General features: G+C 43.8%; 1 protein-coding gene, 14 non-coding genes and 1 pseudogene across 17 annotated transcripts in view; 15 read left to right on the forward strand and 1 right to left on the reverse strand.

Annotated features, from left to right (window-relative positions):
- The window catches only part of LOC131946629 (leucine-rich repeat and coiled-coil domain-containing protein 1), a 250,854-nt gene that overhangs the window by 31,892 nt on the left and 190,972 nt on the right, over nt 1–27,990 (forward strand). The gene's annotated exons all lie outside the window — the stretch shown is intronic.
- On the forward strand, nt 5,654–5,817 carry LOC131946654 (U1 spliceosomal RNA). The gene has a single exon (XR_009387745.1). It is a non-coding gene; the product is annotated as a U1 spliceosomal RNA (small nuclear RNA).
- Nucleotides 6,763–6,926, forward strand: LOC131946666 (U1 spliceosomal RNA). The gene has a single exon (XR_009387756.1). It is a non-coding gene; the product is annotated as a U1 spliceosomal RNA (small nuclear RNA).
- On the forward strand, nt 7,872–8,035 carry LOC131946677 (U1 spliceosomal RNA). Its single transcript, XR_009387766.1, has one exon. It is a non-coding gene; the product is annotated as a U1 spliceosomal RNA (small nuclear RNA).
- Nucleotides 8,981–9,144, forward strand: LOC131946679 (U1 spliceosomal RNA). The gene has a single exon (XR_009387767.1). It is a non-coding gene; the product is annotated as a U1 spliceosomal RNA (small nuclear RNA).
- Nucleotides 10,090–10,253, forward strand: LOC131946644 (U1 spliceosomal RNA). Its single transcript, XR_009387735.1, has one exon. It is a non-coding gene; the product is annotated as a U1 spliceosomal RNA (small nuclear RNA).
- LOC131946645 (U1 spliceosomal RNA) lies at nt 11,200–11,363 on the forward strand. The gene has a single exon (XR_009387736.1). It is a non-coding gene; the product is annotated as a U1 spliceosomal RNA (small nuclear RNA).
- On the forward strand, nt 12,309–12,472 carry LOC131946646 (U1 spliceosomal RNA). Its single transcript, XR_009387737.1, has one exon. It is a non-coding gene; the product is annotated as a U1 spliceosomal RNA (small nuclear RNA).
- LOC131946674 (U1 spliceosomal RNA) lies at nt 13,418–13,581 on the forward strand. The gene has a single exon (XR_009387764.1). It is a non-coding gene; the product is annotated as a U1 spliceosomal RNA (small nuclear RNA).
- On the forward strand, nt 14,527–14,690 carry LOC131946647 (U1 spliceosomal RNA). Its single transcript, XR_009387738.1, has one exon. It is a non-coding gene; the product is annotated as a U1 spliceosomal RNA (small nuclear RNA).
- Nucleotides 15,637–15,800, forward strand: LOC131946648 (U1 spliceosomal RNA). The gene has a single exon (XR_009387739.1). It is a non-coding gene; the product is annotated as a U1 spliceosomal RNA (small nuclear RNA).
- Nucleotides 16,746–16,909, forward strand: LOC131946675 (U1 spliceosomal RNA). Its single transcript, XR_009387765.1, has one exon. It is a non-coding gene; the product is annotated as a U1 spliceosomal RNA (small nuclear RNA).
- LOC131946649 (U1 spliceosomal RNA) lies at nt 17,855–18,018 on the forward strand. The gene has a single exon (XR_009387740.1). It is a non-coding gene; the product is annotated as a U1 spliceosomal RNA (small nuclear RNA).
- LOC131946673 (U1 spliceosomal RNA) lies at nt 18,965–19,128 on the forward strand. Its single transcript, XR_009387763.1, has one exon. It is a non-coding gene; the product is annotated as a U1 spliceosomal RNA (small nuclear RNA).
- LOC131946650 (U1 spliceosomal RNA) lies at nt 20,072–20,235 on the forward strand. The gene has a single exon (XR_009387741.1). It is a non-coding gene; the product is annotated as a U1 spliceosomal RNA (small nuclear RNA).
- LOC131946676 (uncharacterized) lies at nt 27,149–27,303 on the reverse strand (annotated as a pseudogene).

Below are 27,990 nucleotides of genomic sequence, written 5' to 3' on the forward strand. Positions count from 1 at the left end.
CGTTCTTATAATTGTGTTTCCTTTAGTAGCGAATTAAATTTCACTTTTAATACAAATGTTTATCAGCATTTGTTTTTTAAAAAAATTACTCCATGTATGTTATATCTTAACCCGTCCCCCACCCATCCCGGACGTTACACGTCGCCAGCCCGAAGTGACTTCATTGGCAAGTTGCGGTCCCGTGATTTGCTTTTTAAAAATAGAATGGCTTTTCCTGTGTGTCTGTTATTCATTTTAAAGAGGACTTGACAAAACAAAAAGGAGACTGCGTATTATTGAAAAACGATGGGGTAAGGGAAGCAAGTCGGAGTACGATAGGCTATCTTTTAGTCCCCTAACTGCCCGTCATCGTTGCTTGAAAGAGACGCATTTGTTTCTGGTATTTCCGCTGAAAAGAATCTTTTTAAACCGCTGCTGATAATTTGAAGTGTAACATGTCAACCCACACTATAATGCTGCAATATGCATAAGCGGAACGTGAACTCATAGAACTAGAGGAGAAGGAGAAAAAATGGAGAAGACTGTCTACTAACTACTCGGGAACAAGACGGAACTGAAATAGAACTGCATGAAGATCACGACGAAATAGATACGCAAGACCTCGACTTAGTCACAGTTTAACAGAACGACGAAAAACAAAATGAAAAGGGAACGGATGAGATTAGTCAAACACCTGAAACAGTAGGGAAAAGAAACATCTAAGACAGGAGAAACTGACGAAACGAGGAACGAGAGCCATCAGAACAAGGGTTACTCAGAAAATTGTCCGCACAGCTGACCACTATCCCAAACGTGGTGCACTCGAGACCCATTAAAACCTCATCAGAGACACAGGGGCAAAAGAAAAGCACAATAAACAGCAAAACCAAATGAATTTTTAAAAAAATGCCTGAACTATCTTTAATTCCAATAAACATCAAGAGAGCGGGAAGTAAGTTAAATAGTGTCATCAACTAATTAAAAAATATAACACTGACCTTCTATTATTACAGAAGACAAACTTTGAATCACAGCAAGAATGAAGAAAAAGCAAAGCAAAACCCCACACAAATAGGGATTAACAATCGACTTCAACCTAATAACAGATATTAAAGAACTTTTTGGAAAAGAAGACTAAGAACAAATAGACATACTCAACAACATAACCCAGCATGTTAATCTGGAATATGCACTTAGACATACAGACCCAACACAGACCCAACCCATAGCTCAAACATTAACCTTTACAGACCACAAAGCAACACTGGTTCAAATCAACACATCACAAGCCACAGAAAAACGTTCACCATATTGGAAACTCAACAATTCTTTGCTAGAAAGTAGTCGATTCACCACAGAGACCAAAGCCACCATTGACATGTACACCAAAATCTTACCAGCCACACACATTTTAGAACATTGGGAAAAATTTAAACATGAAATTAAACACCTAGCTATCAGATGGGAAAAATTTAAACATGAAATTAAACACCTATCAGAATATCGAAAAGAATAAACAAAGAGAGGAAAACCAGGGAAAACTACATAGAAAGGCAGATAGATAGACTGATTAGCTTAAACGAAAACCAGGGAACAATTAGCAGCTTAGAAAAAGAACTAACTGACATAAAAACACACACATACAGGGGAGCGTTAATTAGAAGTAGACACACTAGGGATAGAAGAACCATCACATTACAGCACAATACAAGAGCAAATACACTACAAAACCAAACACATCCCACTTATAGCAGCGGTACATTGACAGACGACCGGGACCAGATCAAGAAAGTGTTCATCAGGGAAAAACACATACAACTCGCATTATTAAGCATTGATCAACAGAAAACCTTTGACTGGGTGGCGCACACATACTTATACAAAACAATAGAGGCATACAATCTAGGAAATTACATAGGGAACTGGACCAAACTACTATACACAAAGGCACATAGTCACTTAATAATAAATAACATCACCACAGAAGCTATCCATATCCAAAAGTCAGTCCGCCAAGGCTGCCCGCTGTCACCTCTCCTCTACATTATAGCTCTTGAACCACTATTAGAGAAAATTAGACGCGACGAATCAATTAAAGGTCTCCACGCCCCTAACCTGAAAAACAAAAAGATTTTCGCCTTTGCGGACAATACCCCGTTTGTAGTCCAGGCGGAAAAAGCTAAAGAAAATGTAATGAAAACTTTTGTTGACTACGGCGAAGGGAGTGGAAGTAAAATAAATATAGATAAGACACAGGTCATGGGGATCGGAAAATGGAAAGGAAAGAAGAAATATAGCGTCAACGCAATTGTAACCAATAAAATAAAAATGTATGGCATTTCATACACAGATGATCCAACAATCGAAAACACTGAAACCTGGACAAAGACCATCAAGAAAATTACAAACTGTGTCAACAGATACAAGCACTGCAACACAACCATCTTCTCAAGAGCAGCAATCATCAACAGATATATCATACCAAAAATAATGTATATGGCCAGCACCATCAGCGTACCCAAACCCTTCATACAAGAGGCAAATAAAATTGTCAGAGGCTTCATTTTCAAAAATACAATTTCTAACATAGGACACATCACTTTAGTGCAGAACAAGTCAGAGGGGGGAATAGGGCTTCACGATATTCAGACTAAAATAAACACGTTTCGTCTAAAACACACACATCGGATTAGAGCGGATTCAGAGAATCACCCTCTTGCTCACTATTACATTGGTCTAAAACTAAAGCCCAAACCCATAAATGCTTCCCCCCACTACGGCGGGACCAACCTAAGCCGATTTTACAGGGAGTGCATAAAACAGTAAAAGGAAATGAAAAGATCATAGGAGAAACAGCAAAACAAATCTACAAAATACTGGTAAAAAAGCTGGCACCGCCGCTCTACAACCGGATCAAATGGTGCAAACAGTTTAACATAATAAACACAAAGGACACGTTCAGGAACCTACACCACCCTCACACAACAGCAGCAGAGCGTGAAATTAGCTACAGATTAATATTCAACACAACACCATTAGCACACAAATCTAACACTAACCAACAAAGCTATCCATATCCAAAAGTCAGTCCACCAAGGCTGCCCGCTGTCACCTCTCCTCTACATTATAGCTCTTGAACCACTATTAGAGAAAATTAGACGCGACGAATCAATAAAAGGTCTCCACGCCCCTAACCTGAAAAACAAAAAGATTTTCGCCTTTGCGGACGATACCACGTTTGTAGTCCATGCGGAAAAAGCGATAGAAAAAATTATGAAAACTTTTGTTGACTACGGCGAAGGGAGTGGAAGCAAAATAAATATAGATAAGACACGGGTCATGGGGATAGGAAAATGAAAAGGAAAGGAGCGTGAAATTAGCTACACAACACCATTAGCACACACATCCAACACTAACCAGCACACCAACACAAACTGTCAAACCTGCAAACAAGATTTCATAGAAACTGAGCAACACATGTATTTACAATGCCAAACAATACAATCAACAAAACAGATGCTAAGTGCAATACTGAAAACAAACAGAAAACACAGACAAGGCAATTACACTAAACCTAATTAACAACACCAAAGACAGAACGGGAAAAAAAACTGACAGCGACAGCAATATACAGATCGACGATATGGACGGTCAGAAATAAAGCCCGACATGACAAAAAATCATTCACTGAAACCGACGTCTTAAACATGTACAAAGCTAAACTAAAGTTCAGAGAAATATTGTGATCCACAAAAGTATGGACACCAAGTCTGGCTTAATGGTCGCTAAGCCAAAAATATGTGGCTTCCTGACTTTTTTTTTTTTTTTTTTTGAAATTGTATTGAAGGTAATACTATTTTTTTTGTCCCCCTGTACAAATTTGTAAAATAGCAATCTGCAAATCAAGCTTAAGGTTACTTCTTTATCTGACACTTATGTAAAATGTCTTTACGTAAAATTAATGATTTCTCAAATGTATGACCATATTCCTTGAATTGTAAGACGTTAGTTATGGTATTTAACATACATTGTAACATGAACACATTTCCTAGCCGTCTTTTCAAAAGACAACAAAGGCCCAATGTTTCTTTTATCTCCTCTTGTTCTGGGTACTATACTGATACTTTTACCCATAACATAGCTTTGTATAAATTGTTATAGCGAAATGCTACTAAACTGATGATTTTTTTGTGTAACGTGAAGCGCACTTACATGCAACACTACTGTCTTTTAAAAGACAACAAAGGCCCAATGGTTTTTATCTTCTCTTGTTCTGGGTACTATACTGATACTTTTACCCATAACATAGCTTTGTATAAATTGTTATAGCGAAATGCTACTAAACTGATGATTTTTTTTGTGTAATGTGAAGCACACTTACCTGCAACACTACCTCACAAAACATGTGATGCTCTATGTATAAATTGTTATAGCGAAATGCTACTAAACTGATGATTTTTTTGTGTAACGTGAAGCGCACTTACATGCAACACTACCTCACAAAACATGTGATGCTCTATGTATTATTGTTTATTAAGATGTAACCAATGTTTTTACCAGAATAAACTTTTAAAACCAAAAAAAAAAAAAAAAAAAAAAAAAAGGTCCTCCCAGCGCGAGGCCTGCACATTGCACTTCGTGTGGGTTGACCCGTGCGATCACCCCAAATGTGGGTGCCTCGGGTGCGTAATTTTTTCGTAGGTGGGACTGCGTTCGCGCTATCCCCTGTCATACTCCTAATGAAATGATTGGAAAGCCACAAATAGCACCTCTGTTGTTACAATGGTCAGCGCCCGCATGCCGAATAAGAACATTGTTGGCACTGCGAAATGAGAAACTTATTGAAAGTGCACCGACCATGCTCGGGATGGATCGCAATTTTGCCGAGCGGGTTCAGCACAGCTGTTTTCGCAGCCATGTCCGCAGTGGTTATTCTACTATCGACGAGAATACATGCGTCGCTCATGGCGAAACCCTTCAGAAATAGTGTCCTTATATAAATGTGTTGTCTCTTCCTGAAGCGAGTTGAATTTCGTTCTTCATTCAAAAGCTTAGCAGCAGTTTGTTTTTTCTTTTGAACATTGAAAATACATAATGTATGCTCCGTCACATATCTTAACCTGTCCCCCACCCCTCCGGGTCGCCACACATCGCCAGCCCGAGGCGAGTGACTCCATTGGCCAGTTTCGGTGCCGTGATTTGCTTTTTAAAAATAGCATGACTTTTCTTGTGTGCATATTCTTTTTTTTTGTTTTGTTTAGACCTTTTGAAAATAAAAATCCAAACTTTACGGGGTGGGAATGCGATGGGCGGTCAGCTTACGCTAAAGGGAAGCCATTCATGTTAAACAGGACTGTAAGAAAGAAACGGAGACTTCCGCACTGTTGCAGCCCGTAATAATGGGAAGTAATCCAGTTGAAAAACGATGGGGTAAGGGAAGCAAGTCGGAGTACGGTAGGCTATCTTTTAGTCCCCTAACTGCCCGCCATCGCTCCTTGAAAGAGACGTATTAGTTTCTGGTATTTCCGCTGAAAAGAATCTTTTTAAACCGCTGCTGATAATTTGAAGTGTAACATGTCAAGCCACACTATAATGCTGCAATATGCATGCACAGAAACGCATTAGCTTTCTTTCATTGTCCTTTTGAAGTGGTGAGTCGGCCCCTTGATCACTCATACTTACCTGGCACAGGAGGCACCATGATCAGCAAGGCGGTCCTCCCAGGGCGAGGCCTGCACATTGCACTTCGTGTGGGTTGACCCCTGCGATCACCCCAAATGTGGGTGACTCGGGTGCGTAATTTTTTCGTAGGGGGGACTGCGTTCGCGCTATCCCCTGTCATACTCCTAATGAAATGATTGGAAAGCCACAAATAGCACCTCTGTTGTTACAATGGTCAGCGCCCGCATGCCGAATAAGAACATTGTTGGCACTGCGAAATGAGAAACTTATTGAAAGTGCACCGACCATGCTCGGGATGGATCGCAATTTTGCCGAGCGGGTTCAGCACAGCTGTTTTCGCAGCCATGTCCGCAGTGGTTATTCTACTATCGACGAGAATACATGCGTCGCTCATGGCGAAACCCTTCAGAAATAGTGTCCTTATATAAATGTGTTGTCTCTTCCTGAAGCGAGTTGAATTTCGTTCTTCATTCAAAAGCTTAGCAGCAGTTTGTTTTTTCTTTTGAACATTGAAAATACATAATGTATGCTCCGTCACATATCTTAACCTGTCCCCCACCCCTCCGGGTCGCCACACATCGCCAGCCCGAGGCGAGTGACTCCATTGGCCAGTTTCGGTGCCGTGATTTGCTTTTTAAAAATAGCATGACTTTTCTTGTGTGCATATTCTTTTTTTTGTTTTGTTTAGACCTTTTGAAAATAAAAATCCAAACTTTACGGGGTGGGAATGCGATGGGCGGTCAGCTTACGCTAAAGGGAAGCCATTCATGTTAAACAGGACTGTAAGAAAGAAACGGAGACTTCCGCACTGTTGCAGCCCGTAATAATGGGAAGTAATCCAGTTGAAAAACGATGGGGTAAGGGAAGCAAGTCGGAGTACGGTAGGCTATCTTTTAGTCCCCTAACTGCCCGCCATCGCTCCTTGAAAGAGACGTATTAGTTTCTGGTATTTCCGCTGAAAAGAATCTTTTTAAACCGCTGCTGATAATCTGAAGTGTAACATGTCAAGCCACACTATAATGCTGCAATATGCATGCACAGAAACGCATTAGCTTTCTTTCATTGTCCTTTTGAAGTGGTGAGTCGGCCCCTTGATCACTCATACTTACCTGGCACAGGAGGCACCATGATCAGCAAGGCGGTCCTCCCAGGGCGAGGCCTGCACATTGCACTTCGTGTGGGTTGACCCCTGCGATCACCCCAAATGTGGGTGACTCGGGTGCGTAATTTTTTCGTAGGGGGGACTGCGTTCGCGCTATCCCCTGTCATACTCCTAATGAAATGATTGGAAAGCCACAAATAGCACCTCTGTTGTTACAATGGTCAGCGCCCGCATGCCGAATAAGAACATTGTTGGCACTGCGAAATGAGAAACTTATTGAAAGTGCACCGACCATGCTCGGGATGGATCGCAATTTTGCCGAGCGGGTTCAGCACAGCTGTTTTCGCAGCCATGTCCGCAGTGGTTATTCTACTATCGACGAGAATACATGCGTCGCTCATGGCGAAACCCTTCAGAAATAGTGTCCTTATATAAATGTGTTGTCTCTTCCTGAAGCGAGTTGAATTTCGTTCTTCATTCAAAAGCTTAGCAGCAGTTTGTTTTTTCTTTTGAACATTGAAAATACATAATGTATGCTCCGTCACATATCTTAACCTGTCCCCCACCCCTCCGGGTCGCCACACATCGCCAGCCCGAGGCGAGTGACTCCATTGGCCAGTTTCGGTGCCGTGATTTGCTTTTTAAAAATAGCATGACTTTTCTTGTGTGCATATTCTTTTTTTTGTTTTGTTTAGACCTTTTGAAAATAAAAATCCAAACTTTACGGGGTGGGAATGCGATGGGCGGTCAGCTTACGCTAAAGGGAAGCCATTCATGTTAAACAGGACTGTAAGAAAGAAACGGAGACTTCCGCACTGTTGCAGCCCGTAATAATGGGAAGTAATCCAGTTGAAAAACGATGGGGTAAGGGAAGCAAGTCGGAGTACGGTAGGCTATCTTTTAGTCCCCTAACTGCCCGCCATCGCTCCTTGAAAGAGACGTATTAGTTTCTGGTATTTCCGCTGAAAAGAATCTTTTTAAACCGCTGCTGATAATTTGAAGTGTAACATGTCAAGCCACACTATAATGCTGCAATATGCATGCACAGAAACGCATTAGCTTTCTTTCATTGTCCTTTTGAAGTGGTGAGTCGGCCCCTTGATCACTCATACTTACCTGGCACAGGAGGCACCATGATCAGCAAGGCGGTCCTCCCAGGGCGAGGCCTGCACATTGCACTTCGTGTGGGTTGACCCCTGCGATCACCCCAAATGTGGGTGACTCGGGTGCGTAATTTTTTCGTAGGGGGGACTGCGTTCGCGCTATCCCCTGTCATACTCCTAATGAAATGATTGGAAAGCCACAAATAGCACCTCTGTTGTTACAATGGTCAGCGCCCGCATGCCGAATAAGAACATTGTTGGCACTGCGAAATGAGAAACTTATTGAAAGTGCACCGACCATGCTCGGGATGGATCGCAATTTTGCCGAGCGGGTTCAGCACAGCTGTTTTCGCAGCCATGTCCGCAGTGGTTATTCTACTATCGACGAGAATACATGCGTCGCTCATGGCGAAACCCTTCAGAAATAGTGTCCTTATATAAATGTGTTGTCTCTTCCTGAAGCGAGTTGAATTTCGTTCTTCATTCAAAAGCTTAGCAGCAGTTTGTTTTTTCTTTTGAACATTGAAAATACATAATGTATGCTCCGTCACATATCTTAACCTGTCCCCCACCCCTCCGGGTCGCCACACATCGCCAGCCCGAGGCGAGTGACTCCATTGGCCAGTTTCGGTGCCGTGATTTGCTTTTTAAAAATAGCATGACTTTTCTTGTGTGCATATTCTTTTTTTTGTTTTGTTTAGACCTTTTGAAAATAAAAATCCAAACTTTACGGGGTGGGAATGCGATGGGCGGTCAGCTTACGCTAAAGGGAAGCCATTCATGTTAAACAGGACTGTAAGAAAGAAACGGAGACTTCCGCACTGTTGCAGCCCGTAATAATGGGAAGTAATCCAGTTGAAAAACGATGGGGTAAGGGAAGCAAGTCGGAGTACGGTAGGCTATCTTTTAGTCCCCTAACTGCCCGCCATCGCTCCTTGAAAGAGACGTATTAGTTTCTGGTATTTCCGCTGAAAAGAATCTTTTTAAACCGCTGCTGATAATTTGAAGTGTAACATGTCAAGCCACACTATAATGCTGCAATATGCATGCACAGAAACGCATTAGCTTTCTTTCATTGTCCTTTTGAAGTGGTGAGTCGGCCCCTTGATCACTCATACTTACCTGGCACAGGAGGCACCATGATCAGCAAGGCGGTCCTCCCAGGGCGAGGCCTGCACATTGCACTTCGTGTGGGTTGACCCCTGCGATCACCCCAAATGTGGGTGACTCGGGTGCGTAATTTTTTCGTAGGGGGGACTGCGTTCGCGCTATCCCCTGTCATACTCCTAATGAAATGATTGGAAAGCCACAAATAGCACCTCTGTTGTTACAATGGTCAGCGCCCGCATGCCGAATAAGAACATTGTTGGCACTGCGAAATGAGAAACTTATTGAAAGTGCACCGACCATGCTCGGGATGGATCGCAATTTTGCCGAGCGGGTTCAGCACAGCTGTTTTCGCAGCCATGTCCGCAGTGGTTATTCTACTATCGACGAGAATACATGCGTCGCTCATGGCGAAACCCTTCAGAAATAGTGTCCTTATATAAATGTGTTGTCTCTTCCTGAAGCGAGTTGAATTTCGTTCTTCATTCAAAAGCTTAGCAGCAGTTTGTTTTTTCTTTTGAACATTGAAAATACATAATGTATGCTCCGTCACATATCTTAACCTGTCCCCCACCCCTCCGGGTCGCCACACATCGCCAGCCCGAGGCGAGTGACTCCATTGGCCAGTTTCGGTGCCGTGATTTGCTTTTTAAAAATAGCATGACTTTTCTTGTGTGCATATTCTTTTTTTTGTTTTGTTTAGACCTTTTGAAAATAAAAATCCAAACTTTACGGGGTGGGAATGCGATGGGCGGTCAGCTTACGCTAAAGGGAAGCCATTCATGTTAAACAGGACTGTAAGAAAGAAACGGAGACTTCCGCACTGTTGCAGCCCGTAATAATGGGAAGTAATCCAGTTGAAAAACGATGGGGTAAGGGAAGCAAGTCGGAGTACGGTAGGCTATCTTTTAGTCCCCTAACTGCCCGCCATCGCTCCTTGAAAGAGACGTATTAGTTTCTGGTATTTCCGCTGAAAAGAATCTTTTTAAACCGCTGCTGATAATCTGAAGTGTAACATGTCAAGCCACACTATAATGCTGCAATATGCATGCACAGAAACGCATTAGCTTTCTTTCATTGTCCTTTTGAAGTGGTGAGTCGGCCCCTTGATCACTCATACTTACCTGGCACAGGAGGCACCATGATCAGCAAGGCGGTCCTCCCAGGGCGAGGCCTGCACATTGCACTTCGTGTGGGTTGACCCCTGCGATCACCCCAAATGTGGGTGACTCGGGTGCGTAATTTTTTCGTAGGGGGGACTGCGTTCGCGCTATCCCCTGTCATACTCCTAATGAAATGATTGGAAAGCCACAAATAGCACCTCTGTTGTTACAATGGTCAGCGCCCGCATGCCGAATAAGAACATTGTTGGCACTGCGAAATGAGAAACTTATTGAAAGTGCACCGACCATGCTCGGGATGGATCGCAATTTTGCCGAGCGGGTTCAGCACAGCTGTTTTCGCAGCCATGTCCGCAGTGGTTATTCTACTATCGACGAGAATACATGCGTCGCTCATGGCGAAACCCTTCAGAAATAGTGTCCTTATATAAATGTGTTGTCTCTTCCTGAAGCGAGTTGAATTTCGTTCTTCATTCAAAAGCTTAGCAGCAGTTTGTTTTTTCTTTTGAACATTGAAAATACATAATGTATGCTCCGTCACATATCTTAACCTGTCCCCCACCCCTCCGGGTCGCCACACATCGCCAGCCCGAGGCGAGTGACTCCATTGGCCAGTTTCGGTGCCGTGATTTGCTTTTTAAAAATAGCATGACTTTTCTTGTGTGCATATTCTTTTTTTTTGTTTTGTTTAGACCTTTTGAAAATAAAAATCCAAACTTTACGGGGTGGGAATGCGATGGGCGGTCAGCTTACGCTAAAGGGAAGCCATTCATGTTAAACAGGACTGTAAGAAAGAAACGGAGACTTCCGCACTGTTGCAGCCCGTAATAATGGGAAGTAATCCAGTTGAAAAACGATGGGGTAAGGGAAGCAAGTCGGAGTACGGTAGGCTATCTTTTAGTCCCCTAACTGCCCGCCATCGCTCCTTGAAAGAGACGTATTAGTTTCTGGTATTTCCGCTGAAAAGAATCTTTTTAAACCGCTGCTGATAATTTGAAGTGTAACATGTCAAGCCACACTATAATGCTGCAATATGCATGCACAGAAACGCATTAGCTTTCTTTCATTGTCCTTTTGAAGTGGTGAGTCGGCCCCTTGATCACTCATACTTACCTGGCACAGGAGGCACCATGATCAGCAAGGCGGTCCTCCCAGGGCGAGGCCTGCACATTGCACTTCGTGTGGGTTGACCCCTGCGATCACCCCAAATGTGGGTGACTCGGGTGCGTAATTTTTTCGTAGGGGGGACTGCGTTCGCGCTATCCCCTGTCATACTCCTAATGAAATGATTGGAAAGCCACAAATAGCACCTCTGTTGTTACAATGGTCAGCGCCCGCATGCCGAATAAGAACATTGTTGGCACTGCGAAATGAGAAACTTATTGAAAGTGCACCGACCATGCTCGGGATGGATCGCAATTTTGCCGAGCGGGTTCAGCACAGCTGTTTTCGCAGCCATGTCCGCAGTGGTTATTCTACTATCGACGAGAATACATGCGTCGCTCATGGCGAAACCCTTCAGAAATAGTGTCCTTATATAAATGTGTTGTCTCTTCCTGAAGCGAGTTGAATTTCGTTCTTCATTCAAAAGCTTAGCAGCAGTTTGTTTTTTGTTTTGAACATTGAAAATACATAATGTATGCTCCGTCACATATCTTAACCTGTCCCCCACCCCTCCGGGTCGCCACACATCGCCAGCCCGAGGCGAGTGACTCCATTGGCCAGTTTCGGTGCCGTGATTTGCTTTTTAAAAATAGCATGACTTTTCTTGTGTGCATATTCTTTTTTTTGTTTTGTTTAGACCTTTTGAAAATAAAAATCCAAACTTTACGGGGTGGGAATGCGATGGGCGGTCAGCTTACGCTAAAGGGAAGCCATTCATGTTAAACAGGACTGTAAGAAAGAAACGGAGACTTCCGCACTGTTGCAGCCCGTAATAATGGGAAGTAATCCAGTTGAAAAACGATGGGGTAAGGGAAGCAAGTCGGAGTACGGTAGGCTATCTTTTAGTCCCCTAACTGCCCGCCATCGCTCCTTGAAAGAGACGTATTAGTTTCTGGTATTTCCGCTGAAAAGAATCTTTTTAAACCGCTGCTGATAATTTGAAGTGTAACATGTCAAGCCACACTATAATGCTGCAATATGCATGCACAGAAACGCATTAGCTTTCTTTCATTGTCCTTTTGAAGTGGTGAGTCGGCCCCTTGATCACTCATACTTACCTGGCACAGGAGGCACCATGATCAGCAAGGCGGTCCTCCCAGGGCGAGGCCTGCACATTGCACTTCGTGTGGGTTGACCCCTGCGATCACCCCAAATGTGGGTGACTCGGGTGCGTAATTTTTTCGTAGGGGGGACTGCGTTCGCGCTATCCCCTGTCATACTCCTAATGAAATGATTGGAAAGCCACAAATAGCACCTCTGTTGTTACAATGGTCAGCGCCCGCATGCCGAATAAGAACATTGTTGGCACTGCGAAATGAGAAACTTATTGAAAGTGCACCGACCATGCTCGGGATGGATCGCAATTTTGCCGAGCGGGTTCAGCACAGCTGTTTTCGCAGCCATGTCCGCAGTGGTTATTCTACTATCGACGAGAATACATGCGTCGCTCATGGCGAAACCCTTCAGAAATAGTGTCCTTATATAAATGTGTTGTCTCTTCCTGAAGCGAGTTGAATTTCGTTCTTCATTCAAAAGCTTAGCAGCAGTTTGTTTTTTCTTTTGAACATTGAAAATACATAATGTATGCTCCGTCACATATCTTAACCTGTCCCCCACCCCTCCGGGTCGCCACACATCGCCAGCCCGAGGCGAGTGACTCCATTGGCCAGTTTCGGTGCCGTGATTTGCTTTTTAAAAATAGCATGACTTTTCTTGTGTGCATATTCTTTTTTTTGTTTTGTTTAGACCTTTTGAAAATAAAAATCCAAACTTTACGGGGTGGGAATGCGATGGGCGGTCAGCTTACGCTAAAGGGAAGCCATTCATGTTAAACAGGACTGTAAGAAAGAAACGGAGACTTCCGCACTGTTGCAGCCCGTAATAATGGGAAGTAATCCAGTTGAAAAACGATGGGGTAAGGGAAGCAAGTCGGAGTACGGTAGGCTATCTTTTAGTCCCCTAACTGCCCGCCATCGCTCCTTGAAAGAGACGTATTAGTTTCTGGTATTTCCGCTGAAAAGAATCTTTTTAAACCGCTGCTGATAATTTGAAGTGTAACATGTCAAGCCACACTATAATGCTGCAATATGCATGCACAGAAACGCATTAGCTTTCTTTCATTGTCCTTTTGAAGTGGTGAGTCGGCCCCTTGATCACTCATACTTACCTGGCACAGGAGGCACCATGATCAGCAAGGCGGTCCTCCCAGGGCGAGGCCTGCACATTGCACTTCATGTGGGTTGACCCCTGCGATCACCCCAAATGTGGGTGACTCGGGTGCGTAATTTTTTCGTAGGGGGGACTGCGTTCGCGCTATCCCCTGTCATACTCCTAATGAAATGATTGGAAAGCCACAAATAGCACCTCTGTTGTTACAATGGTCAGCGCCCGCATGCCGAATAAGAACATTGTTGGCACTGCGAAATGAGAAACTTATTGAAAGTGCACCGACCATGCTCGGGATGGATCGCAATTTTGCCGAGCGGGTTCAGCACAGCTGTTTTCGCAGCCATGTCCGCAGTGGTTATTCTACTATCGACGAGAATACATGCGTCGCTCATGGCGAAACCCTTCAGAAATAGTGTCCTTATATAAATGTGTTGTCTCTTCCTGAAGCGAGTTGAATTTCGTTCTTCATTCAAAAGCTTAGCAGCAGTTTGTTTTTTGTTTTGAACATTGAAAATACATAATGTATGCTCCGTCACATATCTTAACCTGTCCCCCACCCCTCCGGGTCGCCACACATCGCCAGCCCGAGGCGAGTGACTCCATTGGCCAGTTTCGGTGCCGTGATTTGCTTTTTAAAAATAGCATGACTTTTCTTGTGTGCATATTCTTTTTTTTGTTTTGTTTAGACCTTTTGAAAATAAAAATCCAAACTTTACGGGGTGGGAATGCGATGGGCGGTCAGCTTACGCTAAAGGGAAGCCATTCATGTTAAACAGGACTGTAAGAAAGAAACGGAGACTTCCGCACTGTTGCAGCCCGTAATAATGGGAAGTAATCCAGTTGAAAAACGATGGGGTAAGGGAAGCAAGTCGGAGTACGGTAGGCTATCTTTTAGTCCCCTAACTGCCCGCCATCGCTCCTTGAAAGAGACGTATTAGTTTCTGGTATTTCCGCTGAAAAGAATCTTTTTAAACCGCTGCTGATAATTTGAAGTGTAACATGTCAAGCCACACTATAATGCTGCAATATGCATGCACAGAAACGCATTAGCTTTCTTTCATTGTCCTTTTGAAGTGGTGAGTCGGCCCCTTGATCACTCATACTTACCTGGCACAGGAGGCACCATGATCAGCAAGGCGGTCCTCCCAGGGCGAGGCCTGCACATTGCACTTCGTGTGGGTTGACCCCTGCGATCACCCCAAATGTGGGTGACTCGGGTGCGTAATTTTTTCGTAGGGGGGACTGCGTTCGCGCTATCCCCTGTCATACTCCTAATGAAATGATTGGAAAGCCACAAATAGCACCTCTGTTGTTACAATGGTCAGCGCCCGCATGCCGAATAAGAACATTGTTGGCACTGCGAAATGAGAAACTTATTGAAAGTGCACCGACCATGCTCGGGATGGATCGCAATTTTGCCGAGCGGGTTCAGCACAGCTGTTTTCGCAGCCATGTCCGCAGTGGTTATTCTACTATCGACGAGAATACATGCGTCGCTCATGGCGAAACCCTTCAGAAATAGTGTCCTTATATAAATGTGTTGTCTCTTCCTGAAGCGAGTTGAATTTCGTTCTTCATTCAAAAGCTTAGCAGCAGTTTGTTTTTTGTTTTGAACATTGAAAATACATAATGTATGCTCCGTCACATATCTTAACCTGTCCCCCACCCCTCCGGGTCGCCACACATCGCCAGCCCGAGGCGAGTGACTCCATTGGCCAGTTTCGGTGCCGTGATTTGCTTTTTAAAAATAGCATGACTTTTCTTGTGTGCATATTCTTTTTTTTTGTTTTGTTTAGACCTTTTGAAAATAAAAATCCAAACTTTACGGGGTGGGAATGCGATGGGCGGTCAGCTTACGCTAAAGGGAAGCCATTCATGTTAAACAGGACTGTAAGAAAGAAACGGAGACTTCCGCACTGTTGCAGCCCGTAATAATGGGAAGTAATCCAGTTGAAAAACGATGGGGTAAGGGAAGCAAGTCGGAGTACGGTAGGCTATCTTTTAGTCCCCTAACTGCCCGCCATCGCTCCTTGAAAGAGACGTATTAGTTTCTGGTATTTCCGCTGAAAAGAATCTTTTTAAACCGCTGCTGATAATTTGAAGTGTAACATGTCAAGCCACACTATAATGCTGCAATATGCATGCACAGAAACGCATTAGCTTTCTTTCATTGTCCTTTTGAAGTGGTGAGTCGGCCCCTTGATCACTCATACTTACCTGGCACAGGAGGCACCATGATCAGCAAGGCGGTCCTCCCAGGGCGAGGCCTGCACATTGCACTTCGTGTGGGTTGACCCCTGCGATCACCCCAAATGTGGGTGACTCGGGTGCGTAATTTTTTCGTAGGGGGGACTGCGTTCGCGCTATCCCCTGTCATACTCCTAATGAAATGATTGGAAAGCCACAAATAGCACCTCTGTTGTTACAATGGTCAGCGCCCGCATGCCGAATAAGAACATTGTTGGCACTGCGAAATGAGAAACTTATTGAAAGTGCACCGACCATGCTCGGGATGGATCGCAATTTTGCCGAGCGGGTTCAGCACAGCTGTTTTCGCAGCCATGTCCGCAGTGGTTATTCTACTATCGACGAGAATACATGCGTCGCTCATGGCGAAACCCTTCAGAAATAGTGTCCTTATATAAATGTGTTGTCTCTTCCTGAAGCGAGTTGAATTTCGTTCTTCATTCAAAAGCTTAGCAGCAGTTTGTTTTTTGTTTTGAACATTGAAAATACATAATGTATGCTCCGTCACATATCTTAACCTGTCCCCCACCCCTCCGGGTCGCCACACATCGCCAGCCCGAGGCGAGTGACTCCATTGGCCAGTTTCGGTGCCGTGATTTGCTTTTTAAAAATAGCATGACTTTTCTTGTATGCATATTCTTTTTTTTGTTTTGTTTAGACCTTTTGAAAATAAAAATCCAAACTTTACGGGGTGGGAATGCGATGGGCGGTCAGCTTACGCTAAAGGGAAGCCATTCATGTTAAACAGGACTGTAAGAAAGAAACGGAGACTTCCGCACTGTTGCAGCCCGTAATAATGGGAAGTAATCCAGTTGAAAAACGATGGGGTAAGGGAAGCAAGTCGGAGTACGGTAGGCTATCTTTTAGTCCCCTAACTGCCCGCCATCGCTCCTTGAAAGAGACGTATTAGTTTCTGGTATTTCCGCTGAAAAGAATCTTTTTAAACCGCTGCTGATAATTTGAAGTGTAACATGTCAAGCCACACTATAATGCTGCAATATGCATGCACAGAAACGCATTAGCTTTCTTTCATTGTCCTTTTGAAGTGGTGAGTCGGCCCCTTGATCACTCATACTTACCTGGCACAGGAGGCACCATGATCAGCAAGGCGGTCCTCCCAGGGCGAGGCCTGCACATTGCACTTCATGTGGGTTGACCCCTGCGATCACCCCAAATGTGGGTGACTCGGGTGCGTAATTTTTTCGTAGGGGGGACTGCGTTCGCGCTATCCCCTGTCATACTCCTAATGAAATGATTGGAAAGCCACAAATAGCACCTCTGTTGTTACAATGGTCAGCGCCCGCATGCCGAATAAGAACATTGTTGGCACTGCGAAATGAGAAACTTATTGAAAGTGCACCGACCATGCTCGGGATGGATCGCAATTTTGCCGAGCGGGTTCAGCACAGCTGTTTTCGCAGCCATGTCCGCAGTGGTTATTCTACTATCGACGAGAATACATGCGTCGCTCATGGCGAAACCCTTCAGAAATAGTGTCCTTATATAAATGTGTTGTCTCTTCCTGAAGCGAGTTGAATTTCGTTCTTCATTCAAAAGCTTAGCAGCAGTTTGTTTTTTGTTTTGAACATTGAAAATACATAATGTATGCTCCGTCACATATCTTAACCTGTCCCCCACCCCTCCGGGTCGCCACACATCGCCAGCCCGAGGCGAGTGACTCCATTGGCCAGTTTCGGTGCCGTGATTTGCTTTTTAAAAATAGCATGACTTTTCTTGTGTGCATATTCTTTTTTTTGTTTTGTTTAGACCTTTTGAAAATAAAAATCCAAACTTTACGGGGTGGGAATGCGATGGGCGGTCAGCTTACGCTAAAGGGAAGCCATTCATGTTAAACAGGACTGTAAGAAAGAAACGGAGACTTCCGCACTGTTGCAGCCCGTAATAATGGGAAGTAATCCAGTTGAAAAACGATGGGGTAAGGGAAGCAAGTCGGAGTACGGTAGGCTATCTTTTAGTCCCCTAACTGCCCGCCATCGCTCCTTGAAAGAGACGTATTAGTTTCTGGTATTTCCGCTGAAAAGAATCTTTTTAAACCGCTGCTGATAATTTGAAGTGTAACATGTCAAGCCACACTATAATGCTGCAATATGCATGCACAGAAACGCATTAGCTTTCTTTCATTGTCCTTTTGAAGTGGTGAGTCGGCCCCTTGATCACTCATACTTACCTGGCACAGGAGGCACCATGATCAGCAAGGCGGTCCTCCCAGGGCGAGGCCTGCACATTGCACTTCGTGTGGGTTGACCCCTGCGATCACCCCAAATGTGGGTGACTCGGGTGCGTAATTTTTTCGTAGGGGGGACTGCGTTCGCGCTATCCCCTGTCATACTCCTAATGAAATGATTGGAAAGCCACAAATAGCACCTCTGTTGTTACAATGGTCAGCGCCCGCATGCCGAATAAGAACATTGTTGGCACTGCGAAATGAGAAACTTATTGAAAGTGCACCGACCATGCTCGGGATGGATCGCAATTTTGCCGAGCGGGTTCAGCACAGCTGTTTTCGCAGCCATGTCCGCAGTGGTTATTCTACTATCGACGAGAATACATGCGTCGCTCATGGCGAAACCCTTCAGAAATAGTGTCCTTATATAAATGCGTTGTCTCTTCCTGAAGCGAGTTGAATTTCGTTCTTCATTCAAAAGCTTAGCAGCAGTTTGTTTTTTGTTTTGAACATTGAAAATACATAATGTATGCTCCGTCACATATCTTAACCTGTCCCCCACCCCTCCGGGTCGCCACACATCGCCAGCCCGAGGCGAGTGACTCCATTGGCCAGTTTCGGTGCCGTGATTTGCTTTTTAAAAATAGCATGACTTTTCTTGTGTGCATATTCTTTTTTTTTGTTTTGTTTAGACCTTTTGAAAATAAAAATCCAAACTTTACGGGGTGGGAATGCGATGGGCGGTCAGCTTACGCTAAAGGGAAGCCATTCATGTTAAACAGGACTGTAAGAAAGAAACGGAGACTTCCGCACTGTTGCAGCCCGTAATAATGGGAAGTAATCCAGTTGAAAAACGATGGGGTAAGGGAAGCAAGTCGGAGTACGGTAGGCTATCTTTTAGTCCCCTAACTGCCCGCCATCGCTCCTTGAAAGAGACGTATTAGTTTCTGGTATTTCCGCTGAAAAGAATCTTTTTAAACCGCTGCTGATAATTTGAAGTGTAACATGTCAAGCCACACTATAATGCTGCAATATGCATGCACAGAAACGCATTAGCTTTCTTTCATTGTCCTTTTGAAGTGGTGAGTCGGCCCCTTGATCACTCATACTTACCTGGCACAGGAGGCACCATGATCAGCAAGGCGGTCCTCCCAGGGCGAGGCCTGCACACTGCACTTCGTGTGGGTTGACCCCTGCGATCACCCCAAATGTGGGTGACTCGGGTGCGTAATTTTTTCGTAGGGGGGACTGCGTTCGCGCTATCCCCTGTCATACTCCTAATGAAATGATTGGAAAGCCACAAATAGCACCTCTGTTGTTACAATGGTCAGCGCCCGCATGCCGAATAAGAACATTGTTGGCACTGCGAAATGAGAAACTTATTGAAAGTGCACCGACCATGCTCGGGATGGATCGCAATTTTGCCGAGCGGGTTCAGCACAGCTGTTTTCGCAGCCATGTCCGCAGTGGTTATTCTACTATCGACGAGAATACATGCGTCGCTCATGGCGAAACCCTTCAGAAATAGTGTCCTTATATAAATGTGTTGTCTCTTCCTGAAGCGAGTTGAATTTCGTTCTTCATTCAAAAGCTTAGCAGCAGTTTGTTTTTTCTTTTGAACATTGAAAATACATAATGTATGCTCCGTCACATATCTTAACCTGTCCCCCACCCCTCCGGGTCGCCACACATCGCCAGCCCGAGGCGAGTGACTCCATTGGCCAGTTTCGGTGCCTTTTGCTTTTTAAAAATAGCATGACTTTTCTTGTGTGCATATTCTTTTTTTTTGTTTTGTTGAGACCTTTTGAAAATAAAAATCCAAACTTTACGGGGTGGGAATGCGATGGGCGGTCAGCTTACGCTAAAGGGAAGCCATTCATGTTAAACAGGACTGTAAGAAAGAAACGGAGACTTCCGCACTGTTGCAGCCCGTAATAATGGGAAGTAATCCAGTTGAAAAACGATGGGGTAAGGGAAGCAAGTCGGAGTACGGTAGGCTATCTTTTAGTCCCCTAACTGCCCGCCATCGCTCCTTGAAAGAGACGTATTAGTTTCTGGTATTTCCGCTGAAAAGAATCTTTTTAAACCGCTGCTGATAATTTGAAGTGTAACATGTCAAGCCACACTATAATGCTGCAATATGCATGCACAGAAACGCATTAGCTTTCTTTCATTGTCCTTTTGAAGTGGTGAGTCGGCCCCTTGATCACTCATACTTACCTGGCACAGGAGGCACCATGATCAGCAAGGCGGTCCTCCCAGGGCGAGGCCTGCACATTGCACTTCGTGTGGGTTGACCCCTGCGATCACCCCAAATGTGGGTGACTCGGGTGCGTAATTTTTTCGTAGGGGGGACTGCGTTCGCGCTATCCCCTGTCATACTCCTAATGAAATGATTGGAAAGCCACAAATAGCACCTCTGTTGTTACAATGGTCAGCGCCCGCATGCCGAATAAGAACATTGTTGGCACTGCGAAATGAGAAACTTATTGAAAGTGCACCGACCATGCTCGGGATGGATCGCAATTTTGCCGAGCGGGTTCAGCACAGCTGTTTTCGCAGCCATGTCCGCAGTGGTTATTCTACTATCGACGAGAATACATGCGTCGCTCATGGCGAAACCCTTCAGAAATAGTGTCCTGTGACCTACTTAGGTCGAGTCATTTTTATTTTGACATTGTATAATTCCTTATATGGAATGATTGTGTAACACCTGGGGTTTTTCCATTGACTATTAAGGTGTTTGAGACATAGAAAATTTCCATTAAAATCTGATTGAATGATTCTGATCAGATGATTATCCCAACCAATGGCGACATGAGTTGAGGATAACCTCCCCTGTCACAGAAGTCTTTAATTGCCCCGCACACTCGCAACACGAGGCAGTTTATCTTGACCTGGCAGTCTACGAGGCAGTTTTACCTTGGTCAGGCAGCCGTCCACATTGTCCGGCTATAGACTCTGACCGTTTGAACGTGAGAGTACTTAAGACCTGTGTGTGCCTAGCTTTCTTCAGTTGATTTAGTCTTCTAGTTTAATATTACTTGTCGCTAAGTAATTCTAGAAACTACAGCAGTGTTGTGTGGCCTGTAGCTGTTCTTAAGACAGTGTAGAAATCTGTGATAGTGTTTTTTCCTGCATTTTGTAAGTTGGGTTTTTGATATTTTATACATTAAATATTTTATTTAGTTCAACCTTGTGTTCTGCCACTTCTGAGTTCGCTGATTAAAAGGTCGTATGTAGATTGGATGAGTGTTAATTACAATAGTATCACTAGCTTCCCTAGACATTAAATTCGAGCCCTAGTGGTCGTTGTGTTAAGTGTTCATCCACTTAGGCCGTAAGGCATTTGCATATGACCCCGAAAAAAGAATCCGGGGACGTTATCCTTCTATTTGGCTGATAGATAGGTTAACGTTACAAAGTGGGGGCCCGTCCGGGATTTAATCTGTCGTTCCAGTTGTTGGTTATATCAGTTGAATACTAAGGTTAGTTGGATTTAGTTGTTTTTATATCCAGTAGCGCAGTGTTCTTACGACGCGCGCTCAGGCTAGAGTATCTAGGTCAAATAAGCAGACGTGTCACGTCCTACATTTAGAGGTCAAGTACACGGCCCAACGCTGTGTATTAATTTAAAGGATCTAGGCTTGTTGTGATTTTCAAGTTAGTGTTATGGAGTCTTTTTTGGCTAATCCTACTGTTGAAGATGTAGAAAAGTTGAGTAGAAAAGTTTTGGTTAGTGTTGTTAAGGAATTGAAATTGGATTATTCTGTTACGCAGAAGTCAGAGGTGTTGAGAGATAAAATTGTTGTTCATTTCATTAATGAAGGGGTATTTGATGAAAGTTTGTTGGCTGGTGTATTACTTCGTGAGGAGAAAGTTGCTTTAGAGAAGGCATTAAAAGAACAGGAGTTAGAGGTTAAAATTGCTTTAGATAGGAGGAGGTTGGAATCAGAATTTGGTCAAGTTAGTGATGTCACTTCTCTGGTAGATCCAAAAAAGTTGTCGGTAGGGCAAGTGATTGCCAAATTTGGGAAATTAGTGCCTAAATTTGATGAAACAGATTTGGTCGTTTTCTTTAACTCGTTTGAGAGTTTAGCGAAGACATGTGAATGGCCCAAAACTTCCATTACTGCTTTATTGAGCTCTGTCCTTACTGGGAAAGCTGCAAAAACATACCAGGCACTCTCTCACGACGTTCAAAATAACTATAGTTTGGTCAAGACTGCCATTTTAAAGGCCTACGCACTGACGCCCGAGGCCTATCGGACAAAATTCCGAACACTCCGCAAGTTACCCACACAATCATATGTGGAATTTCTCTTTGAAAAGGAGAAAATATTCTCAAGGTGGCTACACTCTGAGGAAGTTTCTGAGTTTGAGAAACTCAGGTCACTTATCCTAAGGGAAGAATTCCTATCGTCCCTGCCTGAAGAGATACGACTACACATTCTGGATAACAAGATAACTGACATCCAGAAGGCTGCTGAGTCGGCTGACACCTATATGTTGGTGCATAAGAAACCACCAGTGTCAGGAAACCGCCTCAACCCCGTGCTTCCCCTTTTTGGCAGCAATCATCCTGTTGGCCAACATTTGAAGACATTAAAGTCCAGAGAGAACCCAAGATCAACTCTCAATCGTCGAGCAGCATGCCAGTTCTGCAAAAGGCCTGGTCACCATGTCAAGGACTGTTACAAACGTCTTCAGAATAACAGAGAGGTGGTGCGTACTTCCGCGCACTATGCTCTATCCCCTCAAGCAGCCAGTTCAACTATGAACTCTAGAATTCAAAAGGACTCTAACCCTAAGTGTCCGCAAGAAGGTAGTCAAGTCTCCACACATTATGTGCAGTCACATTTTGACTGTTCTCGCCACCATCCAGTTTCTTCCGAGTCTACCGATCTCGAGGGATCGAGAAAAGTTGACTTTTCATATTTTATTGCTGAAGCCATCATTAGCAAACCAGGTGATCCGTTGTCTCAGCGGAATATCACCGTCCTAAGAGACACCGGAGCGTCACAATCACTCCTTTTGAAAAGTTCAATGGACATTACACCAGAGACGAACACCGGAAGGATTTCCATTATCCAGGGAGTGGGGACAAAATCTACTGTCGTCCCTCTACACAAGTTCGCCCTGAAACATCATCTCGTCGAAGGTGAGGTCATTTTAGGTGTGATAGATAGTATTCCTGTCCCAGGAGTACACCTACTTCTAGGGAATGACCTTGCGGGAAGCAAAGTATACCCCTGTACGGTTTCAGACCCTTTGTCAACAGTTCCAGATAATGATAATGAACTGTATCCTGCATGTGCGGTGACAAGAAGCCAGACCAAACAATTGGCTGACACAACGTCTGAACCACACCCGCCGTCATCGTCAAGAAATTCGACTCTCAAACTGGAGTCTATGCTTCCAGAGAACACAAGCCTGGGCTTACCCCTGAGGATATCTCAGGAAGACATCATTAAAGCTCAACAAGTCGACGCGGAACTCAAAGCAACGGTCGAAAAATCTCTATCATCTGACGATGGAGAATATTTCTCCGAGAACGGCCTCTTCTTTCGTCGCGCTATACCAGTGAATGCCTCACCAGCCGAACCATGGTTGGGTAAAAACCAGCTGTGGGTCCCTCCACCTTATCGGCACGAAATACTTAAGCTGGCACATGACCATCCAATGTCAGCGCACCCAGGAGTCTCTAAAACGACGACGAAGATCAAAGAACTGTTCTTTTGGCCCAAAATGAGAAAAGATGTGTCGCGTTACTGTAGAAGTTGCACGAACTGTCAGTTGGCCGGAAAGCCAAACCAGACAATTCCTAAGGCCCCTTTGAGTCCGATTCCTGTATTAGAAGAACCTTTTTCTAAAATCGTCATGGACTGTGTAGGTCCCTTGCCTAAAACCAAGGCGGGCAACGAGTACCTACTTACCTTTATGTGTTCAAGTACCCGTTTTCCCGAGGCGATTCCCTTACGGAACATTAAGGCAAAGACTGTAGTCCGAGCCATGACCCGGTTCTTCACTACCTTTGGATTACCTAGAATCGTGCAAACAGATCAAGGCAGCAACTTCACCAGTCACCATTTTCAGGAAGCACTAGCCAAGCTAGGCGTTACCCACATCACCAGCTCAGCCTACCACCCTCAGTCTCAAGGCGTACTTGAGCGGTTCCACCAAACCCTCAAAACCATGCTAAGAACGTTCGCTAATAGTAACACCCAATGGGATGAGTCTGTTCCTTGGATTATTTTCGCCGCGAGGGACTGTGTCCAGGACTCTTTAGGCTACTCGCCTTTTCAACTTGTGTTTGGACATTCTGTCCGGGGTCCCCTGAAGCTGATACACGAACGTTGGACAGGTACCAGTGATCATCCAGTGGAAAACTTCGACGATTTTCACGTTCGACTGAAAGCCGTGTGCGAAATGGCTCACAAGAACTTAAGAAAGGCCCAAGTGAGAATGAAAGAACTGTATGATAAGAGTTCTTGTAAACGAACATTCAATCCAGGCGACAAAGTTCTTGTGCTAGTGCCTAATCTGGACAATGCGTTATCCTTGAGATATTGTGGACCCTTTACTGTGCATTCAAAATTAAGTGATTTGAACTATGTTGTCAATACGCCCGACAGAAGAAAGAAACAGACCGTGTATCATGTTAACTCACTGAAAAAAATATTATGATAATTGTAACAATTTTCAATCCACAGCTAAAACTACTTTACCTGTATGTTCAAATGTTTCTGATGATGTGATACATGATAAATTGAAACCCCCAAAATTGGTAAATTCTTCCTTTTTAGATAATTTGAATGTCCACCTTATGCGTTTGTCCACAGAGAAAAGCCATAAATTGTCGGAAGTTAATTCTACTGTAAAGCTTTACAGAAATCACTTTTATGCAATTTCTGTAAAGCTTCAATTACCTATTTGGGTTATCAAGTGGGAACGAACCAAGTTCGGCCCATTGAAGCTAAAGTAGATGCTATTGTAAGGTTACCACCTCCCAAAAATTGTAAAGAGATCAAAAAGTTCCTTGGGATGGCTGGTTACTATAGGCGGTTCTGTCAAAACTTTTCAGCTATTGCTGAACCTCTTACTGCATTATTGAAAAAGGGTGTTGAATTTGAATGGTCCAATAAATGTCAAGAAGCTTTTTTAACCATTAAGTCATTTTTATCGAATGCTCCTGTTATGGCTGCACCAAATTTTAGCAAGCCCTTTAAACTTGCCATTGATGCTAGCAACTTAGCCATTGGCTCAGTCCTATTTCAAGAAGACAACATGGGAATTGACCATCCCATTGCCTTTTTTTCCAGGAAGGTAAATGAGAACCAAAAGAATTATTCTACTATTGAAAAAGAAGCTTTAGCTTTGGTTTTATCATTACAACATTTTGAAGTCTATGTCTCTTCTTCAACCAATCCAGTCAGAGTGTTTTCTGACCATGATCCCCTGAAATTTACCTCTAAGTTAGGACAGACAAATCAAAGAATATTGAGATGGTGCTTATATTTCCAAAATTTTAATCTGGAAATTTCACACATTAAGGGTAGTGATAATGTTGTGGCTGATTGTTTGTCAAGGATGTAAAATCTTGTTATACACATTGATCATGTGACATGCTTTGTGGTTCATTAGGACCATAAACAGGTTTTGTTTTTTTTTTTTTTTTTTTTTTATTTTTTTTTTCTTTTTTTTTTTTTTTTTTTTTTTTTTTTTTTTTTTTTTTTTTTTTTTTTTTCCGATACTTTATTTATACATAAACATTTACAAAACGTCTAAAATACCTATTTACCCTGGTTTCTCTTTCAAAAACCGACGAGTGACTTCGAGGAGCGAGTCCTCACATGGTGTACCTTTGTATGCTCCTTCATGCCCTCTAATGGGAGGGATACGGTACAATCTCGGCAGTCATACAGTGTTACTTCTTGATGATTTTCTGCAAAGTGCGCGTATATGTCTGTGTGGTACCCTTTGTCTACACAAAGATCACACCGTAAGAATCTATAGTGCATTCTATGTTCGTGCTTTTCCGTTTCCTCAGCTGTTCTATTTTGTTCTGGGCAGAACCTACAGCGTTTGTTGTCATGAGTAAATTTTTTACTTTTTATTATTTTTTTTCTCCTCTGTGGGGCTATCTTCCTTCTTCCTTTTGAAGCTTGCAAGAGTGGTGCCCATGTCTGAGAAAAAGAACGGAGCGTTCAATGTTAGAGCTCTTGACGTAGCTGGTTTGTCTGACTTCGACCTTGCTGCAGTTGCTTGTTTGCTTGGTGTTGATGGTGTACTTGCCGGCCTGGATGGGTTGATCGGTTTTTTGATCGTTGCTTGTTGTTTGCTTGGTGATGGTGTTGTCTGGGCGGGTAGTGCTTCTAGCTGGCTGCTTGTTGTTGGAGGTGGCTTGGCGATTGGAGTTATTTGCTGGCTGCTTGGTGTTGTTGCTGGTTGGGCGGGTGGCGCTGGTTGTTGTGCTGGGGGCTGTTTTTTGGGCGGTGTTTTCGGGTTCGGTGCTGCGTCTTCGGTTGAGGAGTGTTGCTGATTACTTGGCATGGGGCCTTGTAGAGCGGATGGAGCTGTAGATTGTGCTGGTATTTGATCATTGGGCGTTGATTCTAGGTTGAGAGTTTGACAGCGGTTGGTCCAGTGTGAAGTTGACGAGCAGGTTTGGCAGGCTTGTTTTCTGTCGTTGATGGCTATTAGGATGTTGTGTGACTTGTTTCTGTAGTTTAATTGGATGTAGTGGGGGATGTTTGCTGGATTGTCAGTGTGTATGGAGAAGCTACGGTTGGTGGTGAGAGGGATTGTGTATATGGAAGGTTCTTTGTTACTGTAGGGTTGTAGTGCTTTAATGAGTGTGCGATCGCTTAGTGTAGGTGGGACCCACCTAAGGGTTCCGTTGACTCTGTTCTTTTCGTGTAAAGTGAAGAATAGTGTGTAGGGACCGTGTGTTTTGTGTGTGTTGTGTAGGGTGGTGACGTCGAAGGCATTTGATGTGAAGAACCACGTGTCTGCACGACCATAATTGAGGAGCAGGATCTGTTGGTTGCTTATTAGTTGTCGAAGGATGTGACCTCTTAGATTGGGTTGACCTCCTGAGTTGATTGTGACTTGAATGGTGGGTGAGTCAGCCGGGAAGAGTTCTGGACAGTCCTCATCAGGTAGATCGAGTATGGCGGTGGTAGCTGAAAGGGGTTGGGCCCTGGATTTCATTAAACCCCCCGGACCGTAGTCCGGGAGGCTCCTCCCCAAGCCTCTCGGCCCAGGGGCAACATCCGAGGGCGCAACCCCTTTGTGAACGTTGACTATATTTGCATATGTCGTTGAGCTTGGCTGTGACATTGTGATGGTCGTCTGTGCAGGGTATTGGGAATAGTTTTCAACTAGCAATAACCACGCCTCGGTAAAACCTCATTGGCTATGGTACCGCCACTGCGCAAAGCAAAGATTTTATCCACAGACGCGGCCCTAAAAGTAATTTGTTAGGTAAGAGCGCTAAAGGTTTTGTTTGAGTGTCACTCATATGAAAATGAGTGGTGTGAGTTAGAATTTTTCAAAATTCCAATCCTGTTGAATATTTTGTTTATTTTCAGGTGAACCTTAATTAAAGGTGGTTTTTGATTATATGTAATCTTTTATAATAATATGTCTCATATGACTCAATTGATATTGTAGCTAGTCGTTGAAATAAAGGTCTTACCCTGGCGGGTTTACCACTTTTAATATCCTCATGGAAAAATTGTAATACCCTTTTTTGAGGGATTTTGATGTATAATTACTTTTGAAGGGTTACTCCCCTTTCACCAATTGTAAAAGTTGGAGTTACTTCCCTTTTATGTTCAGGGATATTTTCATCTGGTATTATGATTTTGATTGCCTACATTTGTAAAACATTTTTGTTATTTCATTGCCAGATTGGTTCCTTATGTATGTTCTTGTGGAACCTATCTGTCACTTCCAAAAAGGGAGGGGATGTGACCTACTTAGGTCGAGTCATTTTTATTTTGACATTGTATAATTCCTTATATGGAATGATTGTGTAACACCTGGGGTTTTTCCATTGACTATTAAGGTGTTTGAGACATAGAAAATTTCCATTAAAATCTGATTGAATGATTCTGATCAGATGAT

This window comes from Physella acuta, unplaced genomic scaffold (assembly GCF_028476545.2).
Source record: "Physella acuta isolate Inbredline_101_S28 unplaced genomic scaffold, ASM2847654v3 ptg000566l, whole genome shotgun sequence".
NCBI lineage: Eukaryota > Metazoa > Mollusca > Gastropoda > Physidae > Physella > Physella acuta.